The sequence below is a fragment of the Linepithema humile genome, chromosome 1 (genome assembly GCF_040581485.1).
Source record: "Linepithema humile isolate Giens D197 chromosome 1, Lhum_UNIL_v1.0, whole genome shotgun sequence".
NCBI classification, from domain to species: Eukaryota; Metazoa; Arthropoda; class Insecta; order Hymenoptera; family Formicidae; genus Linepithema; species Linepithema humile.
Window position 1 is genome coordinate 19898002 of NC_090128.1, and position 14462 is coordinate 19912463.

The following is a 14462-nucleotide window of genomic DNA, read 5'->3' on the forward strand; positions in this document are numbered from 1 at the left end:
CGTTTGGAACTATTGTTAAAATGTATCAGGAACTGTAGAACTCTTCGAGAACTATAAGATACGATGGTTTAAATAACATTTCTCGCATGTTGCGGTGCCACGGGAAGTTGGCACCTCATATTTTCAAAATGCGATTTTTTTATGTATTTCGCCGGAACTATTTCTGAAACTTATCAGGAACTATAGAACTATTTGGGGTGCAAATAGAACTCTTAATAAAACTTTCGATTTTTGAAAATGAGGTGCTAACTTCACACAGGTCCAAAACCGACCTATTTTTAACATTCTCCTTTCAGATCCGACCACACTCTTTACAATGAGCGCAATAATCATCATGCTGCGTAATATGCTTTAATATGAAACTAAAACGAGATGTGTCATCTTTTTCTACAAGTATTTTATGTTGAGATAAATGTCTGATTAATGTTGTGATCGCATATTTGCATTCGTGTAACTGTATTCACGAAGATTGCACTGCACGTGTCAATAACTATTCATAATAATGAAATACAGTCAACAAACTTTCCTTATTTGCTTTTATATTTGGATGTGCACTTTTCAAATGCGGATTAACGTTGCATTTTAAAAGATTATTATGATTGTAGATAATATAAAACATAAATGCTGCAAGTATTAGTATATTAAGAATCCAGTTTAGATAATTGTAAAGAAACATGTTTGTGTTGATAATACATGTCATAACGATTTTCATGTGTTAGGAAAAGCTCTCAAAGTACATAGCGTGAAAGAACTCATCGACATTGGCTATAGAATAGATTGACGCGAGACATTACGTATATTTTGATGCATTCTCTGTTCGAAAACGTGATATTAAATCGTGATATTAAAAATGTTTTTACTAATAAGTGACACTTTTTTTTATATTCACATTTACCTTTTTTACATACGTACTAAGTTTTATTGAGATTATTTCCTGGTTGGAAAGTACCCTAATAAGTGAGAAATAGTAAGTAATTGAATATTAACAAAATAGCAATCAATAAAATAGAAATTAATTAAATAAAACATTAATAAAATAAAGTAAAATAAATTTGCAAGTACATTAATAAGGTTTTAATTAAAAACACAGATTGAGCTATAATTCTTGAATTGCATATATTCTGCTTATTAAATATAGAAAATTTGACTATAAATACAGTTGACGTTTTGTTGTTAATAAAATGATAAAAAGAGGAAATACAGAAAAAAATTAACTAAATTTAACAGGAAATTAGTATATCGAATTACAAAGTCACAATACATTTATTTTAAAATGCAATCTGATTAATAATAATTTGTCAGTTTTGCACTGCATTTGTTACAGCAAATTAATCACACAATAATTTTAAAATCAGTATTACTTAAAAATCTAAAAAAGTATATACTCATTTTTATACAACATTTTGGGCATTATCTCCACAAAAGTTATAATGTCAAATTAATATTACATAAAACACGTAAACTATAAAAAGATACACAAATATTAAAATATTACAAATAAAATGGCAGTAAATTATTTGGCAGTGTTGGTTAATGAGTTGGTATGAAATTGTAGCATGCAGCACGTACTTTGTTCGTCAAATCGATTTACATTATAAACACAAATATTTGAAAACACTTATGTAATAATTATATAAAAAATAATGTAGACTTATGTACATTATTATTATTATTTATGTATATAAAAGTAATGAAAAAAATATATATAATATATACTTTTTTTATTACTTTAATATAATTTATATTCCAATTATTATATACTATATATATATATATATATTGTTATTATTTATTATATATATAAAAGTGATAAAAAATATAAATATTTTCTATATACATTTTTATACCATATACATATATATATAATGTAATTGTGTGGTATATAATAAATAATATGCTGATTACACGTATCACAGTTATGGCTGTTTCTTTAGACACTGCAAATCATTTAAATCGTCAGAGTCAAGATTGTTACGACTACTAGTCGTGGTACTTGAATATAGAACCTTTGTTTGGACACGATAAATCTATGAGAAATTTTAAAATACTTATTAGAATGGTTTATTAATTTTCATATTTGTGATATGCACATAATACATATAAATATTAAGCAAGTATATTAAGCAAGACTCAAGTAAAGTAAAAATCTCTAATATAATATTAACGCTTACCATTTCTTTTTTAACATCGTGTGCTAGTTGCTATTGCTATTCTTCTTGTGGATTTCGTTTTTCTTCCACATTTGAGTGGTTATGAATTATATGATCACTTAAATGATTCGAAGGAGAAATTTTAATCATTTCATTACACTCAAGACATTTCACCTGATCTTTATCTTTATCAAGCTCTTGAATATGGTCCCATATAAAACTCGTTTGTACATTATTTTCTAAATTTATATCTATATTATGTTTTTTTTATAAATGTGTTTTCCATACTGCAGTTGTGATCGAATAACCGTGACGACAAATATTACGTTGCATGTGCAAATTGTCAATTTTTTTAAAATGCTATCATTTTTAGATGAAGTTTTTTACTTCTGTCTACATTTGCGTGATTTCTCATGAAATGATTATTCACGTTGCGCATATTTCGGTACGTCAAAAAGGTTGGATTAGAACGTGGACCCAATTTGCACTGTCCTTGAAAATTTCCCTATATATATATATATATATATATATATATATATATATATATATATATAATATAATTGTATGATATATAATAAATAATATGCTAATTAGACATGTCATAGATATGGAAGTCTCTTCAGATACTGCAAATCATTTAAATCGCCTAAGTCAAGATTGTTACTGCTGCTGGTCGTGGTACTTGAATATAGAACCTTTGTTTGGACAAGATAAATCTATGAAAAGATTTAAAATAGTTATTAGAAAGGCATATTAATTTTTATATTTGTGGTATGCACATAATACATATAAATGTATATTAAGTAAGACTCAAGAAAAGTAAAAATCTCTAATATAATATTAAAACTTACCATTTCTTCTTTAACATTCAGATCTAATTGATGGCTCAGGCATATTGGTTTCTCCTTGTGAAAATTGTTCTTTTAGCCAAATATCATGATGTATATCATACATGTGTCTATTTAAAGTTAACAGACGACTAATTATAATGATATCATTACACTCAAGACACCTTACATGATCTTTGTCTATTTCAAGCTCTTGAATATGGTCCCATATACTACTCGTTTGTGAATTTGATCCTAAGATAATATGTGTACTATGTTTCTCAAATAAATGTGTCTCTAATTGTGTGTTTGGAGATTCGATCGCATAAATGTGACCACAATTATCACATTCTATGCGCGAATCGTCAATTTTAGTAAAAAGCTGCCATTTCGGATGATGTTTTTTACTTTTGTCTACATATGGGTGCTTTTCGAAATGTCCATACACCTTTAGCATATTTCGGTACATAAAAATGGTTGAAAAAGAACGTGGACACAATGTACATTGTGCTTGAAAGTACTTCAACTTTCTAAAATATTTGAACTCCCATTCTTTTTGATTGTTTTGTGTAGACATTTCGGTTGTCTTATGCAATAGTAATATCGAATACTAAGTACGAATTAAAAAGAACGAATGAAGCAACATAAGATAATGCATTAAAATTTACAACAATTTCTAATTTAATAATATTAATAAATTATTAGAAACAAGCTACAGAGCCAAAGCTAGATTTACGTGCTTAGTTTATTGACTTATTATTTGGTTTGCCATGCCCACTCAGACGATACGGACTACCAAATATTATTCAAGGCAAACTCACTCGGTACACTAAATTTAGCTTTAGTTTTTAGTAGTATTTAAAAAAAAAAAAGAAAGTTAAATACACGAAAACTACACAACATGATGTTACTGCTATGCATTGAGAATAATTGCAATCAACCACAAAGTCTCAAGTTCTTAAGAGTACATCGCGTATATTAATAATACAAAACACGACACCGTTTTCTTCCTAATAATTTAAGGATTGCTGTTGTTGGAAGGGGCATGACTTTGAAGAAATGTTTTCCATCTAAACTGTTTTAAAAATAACGAATGTAAGAAGATTTTTATTGTAATATGTTCCGAATTGACCTAAACAATGTTTTATATATTTAATGTAAGAATTAACGAATAACTACTGAAGATGACCACATCCGAATGGTCGAAACGTTTAGAATTAGATCTTTATAATTTGTTATAATTGTTATAATAAGTCAATAAACTTTCCTAGCACGTAAATCTAGCTTTGACTCTGTAGCTTGTTTCTAATAATTTATTTTAATAATTTGAGCCAAAATTGTAATTTTTAAGTAATATTAATAAAACTTACCGTTGCTTTTTCTTTATTCTTGTGTATTTCGTGATGGCCTAGGTACACTGGTTTCTCTTTGTGTATTCGCGATGTATTGTTCTACTGCCTACGTATCTATGTAGATGTCGTCCGAATATGTGTTTATTAGGTGACTTGGAAAACTAAACTTTCAGGTACGACCATACTCTTTACAATGCGCGCTATAACCTTCATGCTGCACAATATACTTTCATATGAAGCTCAAACGAGATGTGCCATCCTTTTCTACAAGTATTTTATGTTGAGATAAATGTCTGATTAATGTTGTGATCGCATATTTGCATTCGTGTAACTGTATTCACGAAGATTGCACTGCACGTGTCAATAACTATTCATAATAATGAAATACAGTCAACAAACTTTCCTTATTTGTTTTTATATTTGGATGTGCACTTTTCAAATGCGGATTAACGTTGCATTTTAAAAGATTATCATGATTGTAGATATTATAAAACATAAATGCTGCAAGTATTAGTATATTAAGAATCCAGTTTAGATAATTGTAAAGAAACATGTTTGTGTTGATAATACATGTCATAACGATTTTCATGTGTTAGGAAAAGCTCTCAAAGTACATAGCGTGAAAGAACTCATCGACATTGGCTATAGAATAGATTGACGCGAGACATTACGTATATTTTGATGCATTCTCTGTTCGAAAACGTGATATTAAATCGTGATATTAAAAATGTTTTTACTAATAAGTGACACTTTTTTTATATTCACATTTACCTTTTTTACATACGTACTAAGTTTTATTGAGATTATTTCCTGGTTGGAAAGTACCCTAATAAGTGAGAAATAGTAAGTAATTGAATATTAACAAAATAGCAATCAATAAAATAGAAATTAATTAAATAAAACATTAATAAAATAAAGTAAAATAAATTTGCAAGTACATTAATAAGGTTTTAATTAAAAACACAGATTGAGCTATAATTCTTGAATTGCATATATTCTGCTTATTAAATATAGAAAATTTGACTATAAATACAGTTGACGTTTTGTTGTTAATAAAATGATAAAAAGAGGAAATACAGAAAAAAATTAACTAAATTTAACAGGAAATTAGTATATCGAATTACAAAGTCACAATATATTTATTTTAAAATGCAATCTGATTAATAATAATTTGTCAGTTTTGCACTGCATTTGTTACAGCAAATTAATCACACAATAATTTTAAAATCAGTATTACTTAAAAATCTAAAAAAGTATTATATATACTCATTTTCATACAACATTTTGAGCATTATCTCCACAAAAGTTATAATGTCAAATTAATATTACATAAAACACGTAAACTATGAAAAGATACACAAATATTAAAATATTACAATTAAAATGGCAGTCAACTATTTGGCACTGTTGGTTAATGAGTTGGTATGAAATTGTAGCATGCAGTCACGTACTTTGTTCGTCAAATCGATTTACATTATAAACACAAATATTTGAAAACACTTATGTAATAATTATATAAATAAATAATTATATAAAAAATAATGTAGATTTATGTACATTATTATTATTTTTTATATATATGAAAGTAATGAAAAAAAAATATATATAATATATACTTTTTTTATTACTATAATATAATTTATACACAAATTATTATATACTGTACACACATATATATGAGTTTTTTCAAATATTGTATATCAATTATTATATATACTTTAAATCACATATATATATATATATATATATATATATGTATATATATTTATATTGTTATTATTTATTATATATATAAAAATGATAAAAAATATATATATTATTTTTATATTTCTATACCATATACATATATATATGTATAAAATGTAATTGTATGGTATATAATAAATAATATGCTGATTACACAGTGTCACAGTTATGGGTGTTTGTTTGGAAACAAAAAAAAGGTAATAGGCGGCGCCCGCTGCAGCGGCGCGAGCGAGAGCGGCGCGGACTTCCGTGAGGCCGGAAGTCTAAAAAGACAATTGGTAACGGGACGTGGCGTGGGAGCCTGTTTTTCGCGCTCTTCGTGTATCGAGTGGTTTTTGGATGATTATTTAGCTTTAGTATATAGATCTTTACAGTGCATTGATAGTATCACGATTATTGCGTCGTGAAATAGTTTGATTCGGTATTTCTAAGAGATTTACGGGCAAAGGGTCCGTATCGCAATCGTTGTTGTGCGCTCTGTGGTAATAGGCCTGTAAGGCGTGGGAATCCATTCCATCGGACACCAGTCCCACCCTCATCTCGTTGTCATTCTTACTGACAACGAGACCGTTTGATGGAATCAGAGGCACAGCGATATCATTTCGATATCGTAACAGCCAAAGTGGCCTTGTATCACGCAATCTTCATTGCATGCTTGTTCGGGCATTACAGATCAGTGTAAACGTGATGCTAAAATTCTGCGACTATATTGGATCGGCCCTCGTGACACTTACGGTTTATTGCTAAGATCTTGCTAAGATCTAGTAAGACTTGCATTGCCAAAGGGGTAAGCTGCACTATTTGTATTAATTGCATTGCCAAAGGGGTAAGCTGCACTATTTGAATTGATTGCATTGCCAAATTGGCAAGTTGCACTAATTATAAAATTGCATAGTCACAGCGTCAAGCCGTATCATTCGTATAATTTTGAATTGTTTAGGTGACTTTGCACCTCTCGTATTATCTGGTATTGTCTAAATGACAATTGCATTAGTTCATTGCCAAGGTGGCATATTTGATAATATAGTTGTTTTCTTATTTAACGGGTTTAACAGTTATAATTTGAACACGCTCTGTGCGGCTTTCTTTACTTCTCTTTATTTTCAGGAATCACCATATAGCCGTAATAGCATCCTTATTTTCAGTTCTACATATTGATATACGCAAAAAGAGTTCATGCTTATTATTCAGTTGCTGAGTCTCTATACCGTCAAGGAAATATCAAAAATTGTCTCTTAATTAATTCTAAGATACCATATCAATTCTTCCAGTTTGGTGAGTGAATTTGATTTGATTACATTATGCAATACACACTAATGTGAATATTTCATTTATGCGCTTTTGTTGATCGTGCGTTGATTATATTGTATTTTATATGTACTTGCATTTATATGATTTAACGTATTCTATTATGTTAATATATATGTTGTGTCTTAAGAATATTACTTAGTCAACTCAATGAGTGAATAAATTGTTACAGTCTTTTCTTTGAGATATGTATAAATGAGTTTCCCTTCAAGATTATTCGTTGTTTCTGTATTTTGAAATTATATTTAACAAAGATTTTATACAGTGTTTCTTTAGACACTCCAAATCATTTAAATCGCCTAAGTCAAGATTGTTTTTACTGCTGGTCGTGGTACTTGAATATAGAACCTTTGTTTGGACAGGATAAATCTATGAAGAAATTTAAAATACTTATTAGAAAGGCATATTAATTTTTATATTTGTGGTATGCACATAATACATACAAATGTATATTAAGCAAGACTCAAGAAAAATAAAAATCTGTAATATAATATTATAGCTTACCATTTCTTCTTTAACATTGAGATTTAGTTGATGGCCCAGGCATATTGGTTTCTTTTTGTGGACATTGTTCTATTCGCCAAATATCATGATGTATATCTAACATGTGTTTATTTAAAGCTTTCGCACGTTTAATTTTAATCATACCATTACACTCAAGACACCTTACATAATTTTTGTCTATTTCAAGCTCTTGAATATGGTCCCATATAAAACTCGTTTGTTTAAAATCTAATTCTAAGGATACACGCATTTTATGATCCGAAAATAAATGTACCTCTAATATTGTGATTGGATATTTGATCGTATAAATGTGACCACAAATATTACATTTTATGCACCAATCGTCAATTTTAGTAAAATGCTGCCGTTTCGGATGAAGTTTTTTACTTTCGTCATGTGGGTTTATTCCGAAATGGTCATCCACACTTTCCATATTTCGGTACATAAAAATGGTTGAAACAGAACGTGGACACATTGCACATTGTGCTTGAAAATACTTCAACTTTCTAAAATATTTGAACTCCCATTCTTCTTGATTGTTTTGTGTAGACATTTCGGTCGTTTTACGCAATAGTAATATCGAATAACTACGAAAAAAAGTACGAAGAAAAAAGAACAAATAAAGCAACATAAGATAATGCATTAAAATTTATAACAATTTTTATAATAATATTAATAAAACTTACCGTTGCTTTTTCTTTATCGTTGTGTACTTGGTGGTGGTTTAGGCACATTGGTTTCTTTTTGTGTATTTGTGTTGTGTTGTTCTACTGCGCGTGTGCCTTGATTTCGAGTATGTGCGTGTTTACATGTCCCGAAGAAATAAGTTTCACGATCCGACCGCACTCTTTACAATGCGCGCTATAATCATCATGCTGTGTAATACACTTTCATATAAAGCTCAAACGAGATGTGCCATCTTTTCCTACAAGTATTTTATGTTGAGAAAAATGTCTGATTAATGTTGTGATCACATAATTGCATTCGTATGACTGTTCACAAAGATTGCACTGCACGTGTAAATAATCATTCATAATATTGAAATGCAGCCAATAAACTTTTTCTGCCGATTAACGTTGCAGTTTTGAAGATTATCATGATTGTAGATATTGAAAAACAGAAAAATTTTACAAGTTTTAATACAGTAGGGGTTCAGTTTAGATAATTGTAATAAACATGTTTTTATTGCTAATATGTGTCGTAATGATTTTCATGTATTAGGAAATGCTCTTAAAATACATAGCGTGAAAGCTCCTATCGACTTCACTACATTAGCTATAGAACAGATTGGCGCGAGATATTACATACATCTGGATGTCTTCTCTGTTCGAAATCGTGATATTAAATCGTAATATTAAAATCGTTTTTAGTAATTAAAAACATGACGCCTAGCGAAAATGACAAATTTAATAACATGCAAAGCAGCGATTAAAATTTTATATCTTTTGTAAATCAACACTGGTGGAGGCCTGATATAGGTCTAAACGTTTGTTAATATTTTGATTTGAAATAAAAATTGCACGTCCATCTAGCATATACTTTCTGCTTCTTTATATATTATTGTTTTAAAACTTTTTATATTTAAATAAATTATTAACAACAAGCTACAGAGCCCAAGCTGGATTTTCGTGCTTAATTTATTAATATATTATGACAAATGTTTAGGTCAATCTAGACGTTTCGACCATCTGGTTGTGGTCATCTTCAGTAGTTAGTTATTATAAAATTCGGAACATATTAATAAACAATCGTTACTTATAAAACTAATTCGGATATTACAATCTTCTTATATTCGTTACATTTAAAAATTATATTCGTTACATTGAAAAAGCAATAGAAAGCATAAAAAACAGATGGGAATGGATTAGAAGGTACAATTCCATACCAATAGAAGAATTTTTAATTGGTATCAATTTAGTTTTAAATTCAACGTATTTTAGTTTTAATAAAGTAATTTACAAGCAAATTTTTGGCACTCCAATGGGTTCTCCTCTCTCTCCAATAATAGCAGAATTTGTGTTACAAGATTTGGAAAATTCAGCAATCGAACGTCTACCTTACAAATTACCGTTTTATTTTAGGTATGTTGACGACATACTATTTACGGCTCCAGAAAATCATTTGGACGAAGTTTTGGAGACATTCAACTCAATGCATAGCAGATTACAATTCACATTGGAAAAAGGAATAAATAATCATATCAATTTCCTAAACGTTAAACTAATATCGGAAAACAATTTTATTAAATTTGATTTGTTCCACAAACCTACTTTTTCGGGCAGATATTTAAGTTTTTATTCGCATCATCCCATGGCACACAAAAAAGGTGTTATCATTGGCTTATTTGACAGAGTTGTAAAGTTAACACACCCACAATATTGGCACAAGAACATCGAGGAAATGATTTCCCTACTTTTAATTAACGGCTATCCATTAGAATTAATTTTTAATAGTATTAACGAAAGACTTAAAAAATTTAGCAATAATTGTTGTAATAAAAACAAAAATAGCAATGATAGAACGGGTTATTTTACGATACCATATATAAAAGAAACTTTTGATAAATTCACACGGAACATGAAAAAATACAATCATCATTTAGCCTTTACGTGTAACAATAAACTTAATAGGTTTATAAAAACAGGGAAAGACATTATTGAATCCATGAGCCAATGTGATGTAGTATATAAGGTAACGTGTCATTGCGAGGCTAGTTATGTGGGACAAACAAAGAGAAAATTGAAAACTAGAATTAAAGAACACAAGTCGGATATAAATAAAAGAACGGGATCCCCTTCTGTCATTTCTTGTCATAGATTAGAAAAAAACCATGAAATGGATTGGGAGAATGTAGAAATATTAGACAAGGAAATGTCTTATAGCAAAAGGCTTATTTCCGAGATGTTGCACATAAAACGGCAAAAAACGAGTCTCAATAAGCAGAACGATACTGAGTTACTGCCAAACTTGTATTTGCCAGTTCTCAATTTGTTTACTGCTTAAATATCAATCACTCACTCTCCCACCACGAATCTCCTTCACATACGAGTTCTCTAATATATCCTCTATTATATTCAACTAGTTTGCCATGTCCACTCAAACGACACGGACCTCCAATATCATTTTTAGCAAACTGACTCGCTACACCGAATTTAGTTTTGGTTCTTAGTTTTTTTAAAATAAGAAAGTTTACACGAAAACACAACATGACGGTACTGCTATGCATTGAGGTAAGAATATTTTTAGTAATTTTAATAAATAACAAGTAATATAAAGATAAAAATAGACATTGGTTCATGCTGGTTTTAGAATAATTGTAATCAACCACAATGCAAGTCTTAAAAAGGACATCGTGTATGTTTTAATGTAAAACATGATTTCCTTCCTGATGATCTTAAGATTGGTGTTATTAGAAGAGGCATGACTTTCAAGATGTGTTGTCCTCTAAACAATTTTTAAATGTAACGAATATAAGAAGATTGTAATATCCGAATTAGTTTTATAAGTAACGATTGTTTATTAATATGTTCCGAATTTTATAATAACTAACTACTGAAGATGACCACAACCAGATGGTCGAAACGTCTAGATTGACCTAAACATTTGTCATAATATATTAATAAATTAAGCACGAAAATCCAGCTTGGGCTCTGTAGCTTGTTGTTAATAATTTATTTGAATAATTTGAGCCAATATTATATTTTTAATTTTTTTTATATTTACATATTTTTTTCTTCTATATACGTACAAAGTTTTATTGAGATCATTTTTTGGTTTGGGAAGTCTCTTAATAAGTGAGAAATAATAAATAATTGAATATTATAATAAAATAATTATGAATAAAATAGAAGAATTAGTTGAATAAAGCATTAATAAAATAAAAGTAAAATAAATTTTAGCAAGTACATTAATAAGGATTCTGATTATTATTAGTAAGAATACAGATTGCTATAATTCTGGTACTTATTACATATTTTCTACTTATTAAGTATAGAAAATTTGACTATCAAATACATTTGATGTTTTATTATTATTAGGACAATAAAAAAAAGGAAATAAGGAATAAATTAACCGAACTTAACAGTAAATTGGTATATCGAATAAAAAAAGTCATAATACATTTATTTTAAAATGCCATCTTATTAATATTAATTTGTCAATTTTGCACTGCATTTGTTACAGCCAATTAATCACACAATACTTTTAAAATCAGTAATTACTATAAATCTAATATAATATATAATCATTTTTATATAACATGTCGGGCATTATATCCACAGAAATTATAATATCAAATTCAAATTACATAAAACAAATTACATAAAACACGTAAAATAATGGAAATACCTAAATATAAGAACATTATAAAATAAAATAAGAGGCAATTATTGGAAATGTTAGTTAATGAATAGTTATCAAATTAGACATGAAGAAATTATTGAAATGTTATTAAATTACACATGGAAGACATTGTTTGTTAAATCGATTTACGTTATAAACACAAATATTTGAATATATTTGTGTAATAATTATATTAAAAATAATATGGACTTCTATATACATCTTTATTATTTTTTATGTATATAAAAGTAATAGAAAATGTAATCAAAATATAGTAATAAATAAGATATATATATTTTGATCGATAAACATTGCATTATTACTAACTTTATTACAGCAAGCATTAATATATATATATAGCAACTATATATATAGTGTATATATATAATAAATAATATGCTAATTACACATGTCATATATGTATGTATATGACAATTTCTTCGGATGCTGCAATTGCAGCATCCGAAGAAATTTTTATACTCTTGTATACAAGAGTATAAAAATTTTTACTTGTAATTAATGTCAAAAACGATTTGTAAATTTTTACTTGCAATCAGTGCCAAGAACGATTTTATAGGATAAAATCTTAATAGATTCAAAAATTTTTTATTTTTTTCTATATATCTCATAAATTATTTGAAAGATCGAAAAATGTATCATATGAAAGTTTTATTATTAAAACATTTCTATCTATTACGACCAGTAACATTTTTAAAAATTATTTTTTTGCTGTAAATTGTTTTATATCATTATTTATTATTAAAATTTTGGCATTGCACAAAATATATAGAAGACAATGAACTTTTCTGTATACGCGGATATATAATACAGAATAATATTAAGATTGAATTTTTACGGGATGAGACCGCAACAATGCGATGCGCAAAGTCCTGTAAGGATGAGCGATTTGTGTTTACTGAGGAGAGGAAAGATTCACAGAGAGGAAAACCAGAGAGTCGCTTTTTTTCGACTATGTTGCGTTCTCGGGTTTTCTCCGTTGTCAGATATATTCCGGAGGTAAACATTCTGCATATTGTTCGAGTATTAAAGACAGGGATCTTGCGGGCTCGATTGCCAATGGTTTCCACCTCTTTTTGAGCTCCTCCAGCTTCTTTGTGCTTCAGTTTGTAAAGGCGATCCGCCGGAGGAACGTATTTATGAGAGCAACCTTTCAAAAAGTTACGCGATTTATTTCGCACCGATTTGCACTGCGCAATTCTTTCCCTCTTCGACGTGTTAATTGTAATTCTCCGTTCGATAGTTTACGTGCTTCCATTCTAATAAATCCTTATTCTCCGCGCGTAATATATCGATTTCGCATTTGTAATGAGCTCACCGATTGCCAATCTGCTTCAGTTTCTTCAACCGGTAATGCAACTACACCCGCTATCTCGTCTGCATCCGTAATGTTATCATTCACCGTGCAACGTACCGACCCATTATGCAGAACGATTCCGCTCAACTGCCTTAACAGCTCGTGTTTTGATTGCACGGTGAATAAACCAAGTTGAGATATCGCGTAAATTGATTTTCAATTCAACGATCGTAAAATCGAATGTGTATTCTTCGCTGTCTCCTCGCGTCGCTTTAGTAAACCCGCGTTCGATAAATTATACATTAAATAAACGCGCGTATCATCGGAAAATTTGGCATAAAGCAAGAAAAAAAAATACGTCTGCAGTTTACTTTTTGAGGACCGCCGTTAACCGTGCAAACAGAGAATGTCGAACGAGAACGTGGCGGTGTTAGTTGCCCCGCGCGCGTTATTCAGAAAAAGGAAAATATTTCCACCTGACAAATGAAATTCGTGGTCCAACGCTCGCGAATGAGATAACGCGAAACGAAAAAACGATGATTCTCACACGCGACACCTCTCTTGCGCGCTTTCTTTCTCACTTTTGCGATTTCGCCGATTCACCCGCGTGGTTACAAAAAGGATCACGCGAACAAAAATCAGTCATCGTCACGTCGCAGTGCACGCGTGCACATACCGCGAAATGACACGGCGCGTTGCAGGTTTCGATGCGCAGTCTGTGTTTCTGTGTGTACGTGTATGCGCGCGTACACTGTTCAATGGTTCTCTCTTTTTTTCTGATTCGTTTTTCTTTTTTTTTATTTTTTTTTTTTTATTTCGAACGACCACAGAAATCAGAGCTCAAACGGACGACTCAATACACTCGGTTGGCTTTCACTCCTAGCCGGGACAAATTCTATAGAGAGGCACGAAAGCACGA

At 29.6% G+C, this 14462-nt stretch overlaps 2 long non-coding RNA genes across 2 annotated transcripts; both read right to left on the minus strand.

Moving 5' to 3' along the window:
• Nucleotides 1-1881: 1881 nt before the first annotated feature.
• On the minus strand, nt 1882-4507 carry LOC136997180 (uncharacterized). The gene is made up of 4 exons (XR_010887989.1): nt 4348-4507; nt 3002-3587; nt 2172-2866; nt 1882-2027 (listed from the first exon to the last, which is right to left on the minus strand). It is a non-coding gene; the product is annotated as an uncharacterized lncRNA (long non-coding RNA).
• A 2989-nt stretch (nt 4508-7496) lies between these two features.
• Nucleotides 7497-8695, minus strand: LOC105674422 (uncharacterized). The gene is made up of 3 exons (XR_001101109.2): nt 8574-8695; nt 7888-8474; nt 7497-7752 (listed from the first exon to the last, which is right to left on the minus strand). It is a non-coding gene; the product is annotated as an uncharacterized lncRNA (long non-coding RNA).
• Between the last annotated feature and the right edge of the window lie 5767 nt (nt 8696-14462).